Source organism: Bos mutus, chromosome 8 (genome assembly GCF_027580195.1).
Source record: "Bos mutus isolate GX-2022 chromosome 8, NWIPB_WYAK_1.1, whole genome shotgun sequence".
NCBI lineage: Eukaryota > Metazoa > Chordata > Mammalia > Artiodactyla > Bovidae > Bos > Bos mutus.
This window is the reverse complement of record NC_091624.1, coordinates 98,528,303-98,536,483: the sequence shown is the minus strand read 5'-3', so window position 1 is coordinate 98,536,483 and position 8,181 is coordinate 98,528,303. Positions and strand designations below refer to the sequence as shown.

The 8,181-nt window shown below is 37.6% G+C and overlaps 1 non-coding gene across 1 annotated transcript; it reads left to right on the top strand.

Moving 5' to 3' along the window:
- The first annotated feature begins 399 nt into the window (after positions 1-399).
- Positions 400-472, top strand: TRNAC-ACA (transfer RNA cysteine (anticodon ACA)). Its single transcript has one exon. It is a non-coding gene; the product is annotated as a tRNA-Cys (tRNA).
- The last annotated feature ends 7,709 nt before the right edge of the window (positions 473-8,181 follow it).

Genomic DNA, 8,181 nt, shown 5'->3' with positions numbered 1-8,181 from the left:
TCAAACCTGCATTTCCTGCATTGGCAGGTGAATTCTTGACCACTGAGCCTCCAGGAAGCCCATGTTTGAGTACCTTGTATCAGCTGAAAGAACACTGGATCAAATGCAACTTCAATTAATTTAAAAATCTATATGTGGGTGAAAGGTAAACAGAAGACTAGATACTGTATGATTTCATTTGTTGTTTATAACATCAGCCTATATTGAGGTGACAGATCAGAAAGATGGTGGAGTTTGGTTGACTGGGTAGACTTGACCAGACATTGTCAGAAAGGGACTCTCTGTAGTGATTACCTTGCTTTGTAGCCTGTTTTAGGGTGGATGAAACAGTATAATGTTTTCAAATCATATTGAACTAAACATTTGAGATATTTACATTTCATTGTATTTATGCTGACTTCCCTGGTGGCTCAGCCGGTAAAGCGTCTGCCTACAATGCAGGAGACCCGGGTTCAATCCCTGGGTCAGGAAGATCTCCTGGAGAAGGGAATGGCAACCTACTCCAGTATTCTTGCCTTGAAAATCCCATGGGCTGAGGAGCCTGGTTAGGCTACAGACCATGGGGTCACAAAGAGTCAGATATGACTGAGTGACTTCATGTTCACGTTCATACTATTAACAAATAATAAAATGTTTAAAAATAAAAGAGAAAATTGTAAATCTTATTTGAGTGAGTTTAACATACATTTTAAAAATACCAGCTCATATGATAAAAAAGATTATTATCAGTCTTTAAAATATGTCTTTCCAAATCTGATAGTAGTCTTATATAATTCACCTGAGGTGTTCCAGGAAAAGTCTCTCAGTTATTACAGTATTATATTGTATGATATTGTATATCATCATGTGAAACCAAACCCAAGTGGTTTCCCATTACATCTTATTTATATCTAATATATTTATTTTTAAATTTTTTTACAAAAGTGATTTGGTGAGAAAAATGTAAACAAATTAAAAAAATCAATAGGAAATCCCATGCTCTGACAGAGACTCGCCCATGAATAATCATCAAAATTTTTCTACAGGCGTCTAGCAACTATTTTATTAGTTACTATTATTACTACAGGTCTTTTCTTTTTAGGAGTCACTGGGATAATTAAACAGCCGAGTCATGTCTTACAGCCTAACCCTTTAATTACACAGAGGATCCTTATAATTTCACTTTTCACCCTTCACTGCATTTTACAGAATATTTTCCTCAACTCTTCTCTGGAGATAGAAACCATTGCTTACCTGCTAGCTCAAAGACTGCAGGTGCTACAAGTGAGTAATTGAAAGTGATTTGTGAGCACTTTCTGACACATAATTTATGTTGTCTCTTCGGTCTGTCATCTCAGTGTCTCACTCTTTCCTATCCTTAGTCTTGTCTCACTCCTCCCTATCGTAGTCTTAGTCTATAATAAAATTTGATCATGTAGTTCTGCTTTGTAACCTTTATATATATATATATATATTTCCTACATTTTGACCAGTGTTGTAACTACCTTCAGCAACCAATTAGATTCTTTTAATTCCTACTCATTTATGGGGGTTTATAAAAATACCTGTTCAGATTAGATGATCTGATAGTTGTATTTGCAAGAAAGATATATGTTTTTTTTTTTTTAACCGCACATAGAAAATAATGTTTAAAAATAAAGGAGAAGATACGGCTTTATCTGTTTCACAATCAAATTCTGAATTGGAAAATTTTATTCAGTTTTATGAAAAACCAGTCCCATTAATTGTCCTATTTTAGAGGTAATATTGAGATCAATATTACTTGTTCTATATGTTTTAATATTTTCAGTAACATTTATGCATATTTTGTGTCAGGTCACCAAGTATCAGAATATTTTTATTTGGAATATAGTTAGTTATATATGTTCAATTATAAAAGAAATAGAATAAACCCATTTTAAAATGATGTAGGTCATAACTTGCTACAGGAGAATCAGAAGGAATTTTGGTGGGTCTTCAACCAACTACCAAGGATTAGAGTAAACAATGATTTAAGTGTAACATCTCCCTTTCAGTTACTTCTACTCATCTGCCTGAATAAGAGAAAATACTCTGCTACAGTAACGAAAGAATTCATAGTCTCCAATGCAGTCACACAATTGACACTATTAGACTTCGGTCAGTGGAAATGTTCATGTTGGGGAAAATAAAACACAGAAGAAGATCCTGTTTTTGACTGAAAGTGAAGATACTACATATATTAGTTTTTGTTTTTGTTTCTTTTTTGCTGCAAAACAAATGAAACCAATCTAGTGACCTGTATCAACATACATGTATCAATAATTTCATACAATTTTTGTTGCCTGGGAATCTGGCTGTGACTTAGCTGGATCCTCTATGAAGGATCTCACCCAGCTGTGAGCAGTGTGTTACCAAGGCTGGGTTTGCGTCAGAGGCTTGCCTGGAGAAGGATGTTTCTAAATTCTCTTAGTGTGTTGGAGAATTAATATCTTTGGGTTTGTATTACTTGTGACAGCTTATTTCTTCTGATAGCTTATTTCTTCAAAACTAACAATGGTGGAAAAGATTTTAGAAAGGTGAGTGTAATCACATACACATAATTAATGCCTTTGCTGTATTCTACAGGTTGGAAACAAATCATAGACTCCATTTACACTCAAAATAACTGAATTACACAATGTGTGAACACCAGGAGATGGAAAACACCTGCCATGAGATCCACCTGCCATGCAATAATTACTGTATTTGTGTTTAAATGATTGTGAAAGAACACTCTAATTTCATCAGTAAGGTATCTTAACAATCAGAGAATTTTGTTAGACTCCTGGTCATCATTCTAAAGTTAATGGTTTTGAGCCATGAAGGAGCCTGGCTCAGTGTTAGTGATTTTTTTTCCATTAATTTGATCAATATAGCTGAGAAACTTTGGATAAGTGCTTTCTGAGTGAGAGAACAAACCTGTAACATGGGCCAAAAAGCCAATCTTAAATAGCCCTTTTAGGAATTCAGTTCAGTTCAGTCAGTCATGTCTGACTCCTTGTGACCCCATGAATCGCAGCCCGGCAGGCCTCCCTGTCCATCACCAACTCTCGGAGTCCACCCAAACCCATGTCCATCGAGTCAGTGATACCATCCAACCATCTCATCCTCTGTCGTCCCCTTCTCCTCCTGCCCTCAATATTTCCCAGCATCAGGATCTTTTCAAAAGAGTCAGTTCTTCGCATCAGGTGGCCAGAGTATTGGAGTTTCAGCTTTAGTATCAGTCCTTCCAATGAACACCCAGGACTGATCTCCTTTAGAATGGACTGGTTGGGTCTCCCTGCAGTCCAAGGGACTCTCAAGAGTCTTCTCCAACACCACAGTTCAAAAGCACCAATTCTTTGGCACTCAGCTTTCTCCACAGTCCAACTGTCACTTTCGTGCATGACCACTGGAGAAACCACAGCCTTGACTAGATGGACCTTTGTTGACAAAGTAATGTCTCTGCTTTTTAATATGCTGTCTATGTTGGTCATGGAGAAGGCAATGGCACCCCACTCCAGTACTCTTGCCTGGAAAATCCCATGGGCGGAGGAGCCTGGTAGGCTGCAGTCCATGGGGTTGCTAAGAGTCGGACATGACTGAGCGACTTCACTTTTACTTTTCACTTTCCTGCATTGGAGAAGGAAATGGTAACCCATCCAGTGTTCTTGCCTGGAGAATCCCAGGGAAGGGAGAGCCTGGTGGGCTGCCGTCTGTGGGGTCACACAGAGTCGGACTCGACTGAAGCGACTTAGCAGCAGCAGCAGCAGCAGGTTGGTCATAACTTTCCTTCCAAGGAGTGTCTTTTAATTTCATGGCTGCAATCACCATCTGCACTGATTTTGGAGCCCAGAAAAATAAAGTCAGCCACTGTTTCCGCTGTTTCATCATCTATTTGCCATGAAGTGATGAGACTGGATGCCATGATCTTAGTTTTCTGAATGTTGAGCTTTAGGCCAACTTTTTCACTCTCCTCTTTCACTTTCATCAAGAGACTCTTTAGTTCTTCTTCACTTTCTGCCATAAGGGTGGTGCCATCTGCATATCTGAGGTTATTGATATTTCTTCCAGCAATCTGAATTCTAGCTTGTGCACAATCCAGCCCAGCATTTCTCATGATGTACTTTGCATATAAGTTAAATAAGCAGGGTGACAATATTCAGCCTTGATGTGCTCCTTTTCCTATTTGGAACCAGTCTGTTGTTCCATGTCCAGTTCTAACTGTTGCTTCCTGACCTGCATACCTGTTTCTCAAGAGGCAAGTCAGGTGGTCTGGTATTCCCATCTCTTTCAGAATTTTCCACAGTTTATTGTGATTTAGGAATTACCAGGGTTAATAAGTTGATTAAAAAAAAACAAAAACTATCTGGAACAAGAGTGAGAGTAGAAATATTCTGTCCAGATGAAAGACAGTCATGGTAAGCATCAATAAGGTAGTAAATCAAGCAGTTTTGTTTCAGCTTTCCTTAGGAAGAAGATAGGTACTAGAAGGATGTCATAGTTATATTCAGTCTTGAAATCCACAAATACTGGAGTGGCACCATGCTAATGACTTCTCATCTATTTCCCTCTGATAATATCTATTCTAAAGGGCCAGGTCCCTGTGACAAGAATAATATGTAGCTAGAATGTAAAACACTTACTATAGGAAGAGAGCCACAGTTTTATTAAAGAGATTTTTCTCTTCCCCATTTTTTTTTTTTAATTTTAAGTTAACCTCACTGTCATTGGGAACAAAATAGATAAAATATCAAAGAAAATATCTTCTATTTTTGACTTGTTTATTTTACAGAGGCTCTGGCATCTAGAAGGTGAAATTCCATGTAAGGAACTGTAAAGGAAAATTTTTCAAAACAATCTTTCCATGGGCTAGAAGGCAAGCTTGTCTAAGGCAAATCAGTCTGTGGCTCATGGCCAGCCAAACTTTAATGTTGAAGTGACTGGAATTAGCAATGTCTAGCAGCCCTACAGCTGTATTCTTAGAAATATGATGTGAGAAGGAGGGAGACTTTGAATACACACCATAAAGGGATGTAATCAGTTTGGGAGGCAAATTGAGGTCATGGGTCTTCTCAAGAACAAGCTTTCCTATTAAAAACTCAGATTCATTTACTGATATTTGAAAGATAACACTTATATGCACAAAATATCTTAGGCTTTTTAGTAATGTCTATGATTGTAAAAGTGTTCTGAGAACAAAAATATTGAGAAATAATACTTTAAAGAAAAAATATAGATGACATAAATTTAAAATTTATAATTGATAGAATTTATAGCATACATCTAGATGATAGAAAGTACTTTATAATATATATAAATTTATACAATTTAGAAATTCATTAATGATCAGTTCTAAGTAGGAGAAAGGGACGACAGAGGATGAGATGGCTGGATGGCATCACTGACTCAATGGACATGAGTTTGGGTGAACTTCGGGAGCTGGTGATGGACAGGGAGGCCTAACGTGCTGTGATTCATGGGGTCACAAAGAGTCGGACATGACTGAGCGACTGAACTGAACTGAACTGAAGTACATTATAATCCTATGTATGATGTTTTTTGATTCATGGGTTATTTAGGTGTTATTCCAAAGGTACTTTAATTAATTTAATATTTATATCTATGGTTGTCATGAAATTTATTATCTAAAGTCACTTTTAATGTATCCTATTGTATGTCTCTTCATGGATATAAAAGGAGATTATCCCAGTTCACATAAGTATCTAAGTTCACTCTGTGCTTAATAAAGATGTGTTGTTTTTAGAGAACTTTTTAAGTACAATTATATCACATTTTTGAGAACTTCTTTACATATTCAGTTAAAAAACTGATTCACATATGCTTGAAAAGAGTATATCTATATTACAGTCACTGTTATATATATACCAGTTAGGCCAGATGTGTTGTGCTTTGCAAATGTTGTCACACCCAAACTATTGTTCGTTTGGCTTTTTGTCTGCTTCAATTTTGTTTTTTGAGCATGGTTTATAAGCATATGTTTATCCTACCTCTAAAATTTTTCTTAACAAAGAGGTATAATTATATAATATTACTATGGAAACACCACTTTGTGGGTAATATTTGCTATATATTCTATCCTTTTTGATTTTTTTTTTTTTACCTCTGCTGTATGCTTTTTTTAAATTTAAATTTATTTATTTTAATTAGAGGCTAATTACTTTACAATATTGTATTGGTTTTGCCATACATCAACATGAATCCGCCATGGGTGTACACATGTTCCCAATCCTGAACCCCACTCCCACCTCCCTCCCCATACCATCCCTCTGGGTCATCCCAGTGCACCAGCCCCAAGCTTCCTGTATCCTGCATTGAATGCTTTTAAAAAAAATTTATTTATTTTAACTGGAGGCTAATTACTTTACAATATTGTAGTGGTTTTTTCCCAGGTTTCTCTTCTGAGTTGTGGATGGGTATTTGAAATTTCCTACTTGATCTACACTTGACTGTCTGAAAGCACGTATCATAAACCAGATACATGATGTTACCTCCATAATATTGCTGCTACTTATTTTTAATGATAAATTTAACTTCTTAGTTTCTCAGATGGTGTGGATAACTTATTTCTCTCATAGTACACACTGTATTATCAGAATATAGTATTGCCTCTACCTTCAAAACAGATCCAACTACTTCTCACTGTATTTCTCCTCCAAATTACCATTTTTCTGCCTCCAATTTTTTTTTTACTTATTTATTAAGCATATCTGTCACTGAAATATGATAATATATCTACAAAAATCCCTGAACAGATTTTGAATCCATATATTTTTCACCTGAAAAAGCTAACCAAATCACAAATATTTTACTACATGCATCCTGAGTTCCCTACCCTTGCCCTCTCCCAATCACTAATCACTCAAAAGTAACAGTTACGCAAAATCTATCGGACTTCCCTGGTGGCTTAGATGGTAAAGCATAAAATCTATCACAATCAATTAATGTCACCTACTTATAGAATCTATAACATTGAAATATACGTCATTTTCTCATTTAGATCTCACTGTTGTTGTTTAGCATAAAGTCTGTGATATTTATATGTTGTTGTATGGATCATAGTTGATTTTCATCATTCCATAAAATTCAAATATATAGATATACCACAATTTACTGATTTTTTTTTTTTTTTTGGCTTTCCCGGTGGCTCATTGGTAAGGAGTCTCCCTACAATGCAGGAAACTTGGGTTCGATCCCTGGGTAGGGAAGATCCCCTGGAGGAGGGCTATGGCAACTCACTCCTGAAGAATTCCATGAAACAGGAGCCTGGCAGGCCAAAGTCCATAGGGTCACAAAGAGTCTGCAGTTACTGAGCAGGCATGCATTGATTTGTTTTATATTCATGGACACTGGATTATTTCTAACTTGCATCAAATTAAACTGCTATAAGCATTATTAACCATGAATTTGGGGACACATAGGCATGCATTTTTGTTGGGTGTATTTCTATAAGCAGTATTGTTCAAAGATAAAGTTAATTTGTTGTATCAGGACCCACAAAATGAAGATCGCCCCAGTGGCCCAGGCCACATCACACATTTAAACCTAGGTCAGCCTGCATTTATTAGAAACACCTTCCAAGGAAACCCAAAATACACCAATGACACAACCCCAACTCAGCTTAGACTTGCTGTTACGTCACTTCAGTCGTGCCCGACTCTGTGTGATCCCATACACGGCTCCCACCAGGCTCCCCAGTCCCTGGGATTCTACAGGCAAGAACACTGGAGTGGGTTGCCATTTCCTTCTCCAATGCGTGAAAGTGAAGTCGCTCAGTCGTGTCCGACTCTTCGCAACCCCATGGACTGCAGCCTACCAGGCTCCTCCGTCCATGGGATTTTCCAGGCAAGAGTACTAGAGTGGGTTGCCATTGCCTTCGCTGCAGCTTTAGCTTATCTTACTGTAAAAATAGGCCCACTCCATTGTTCTTTCCTGGAGAATCCCAGGGACGGGGGAGCCTGGTGGGCTGCTGTCTTTGGGGTCGCACAGAGTCGGACAAGACTGCAGCGACTTAGCAGCAGCAGCAGCAGCATTAAAAGAAAATGCTGACCTCCTTGCCAAAGTGCTCTGCTTCTGCATTGTCTCTTCTAATGCTCTGTAGACTCGCTGTTGCCCCAGATCCTTCAGAAAGAGGGCTGTGCTGCTTGTTATCCCAATCTATGGATTGTTTTTTCTTGAATG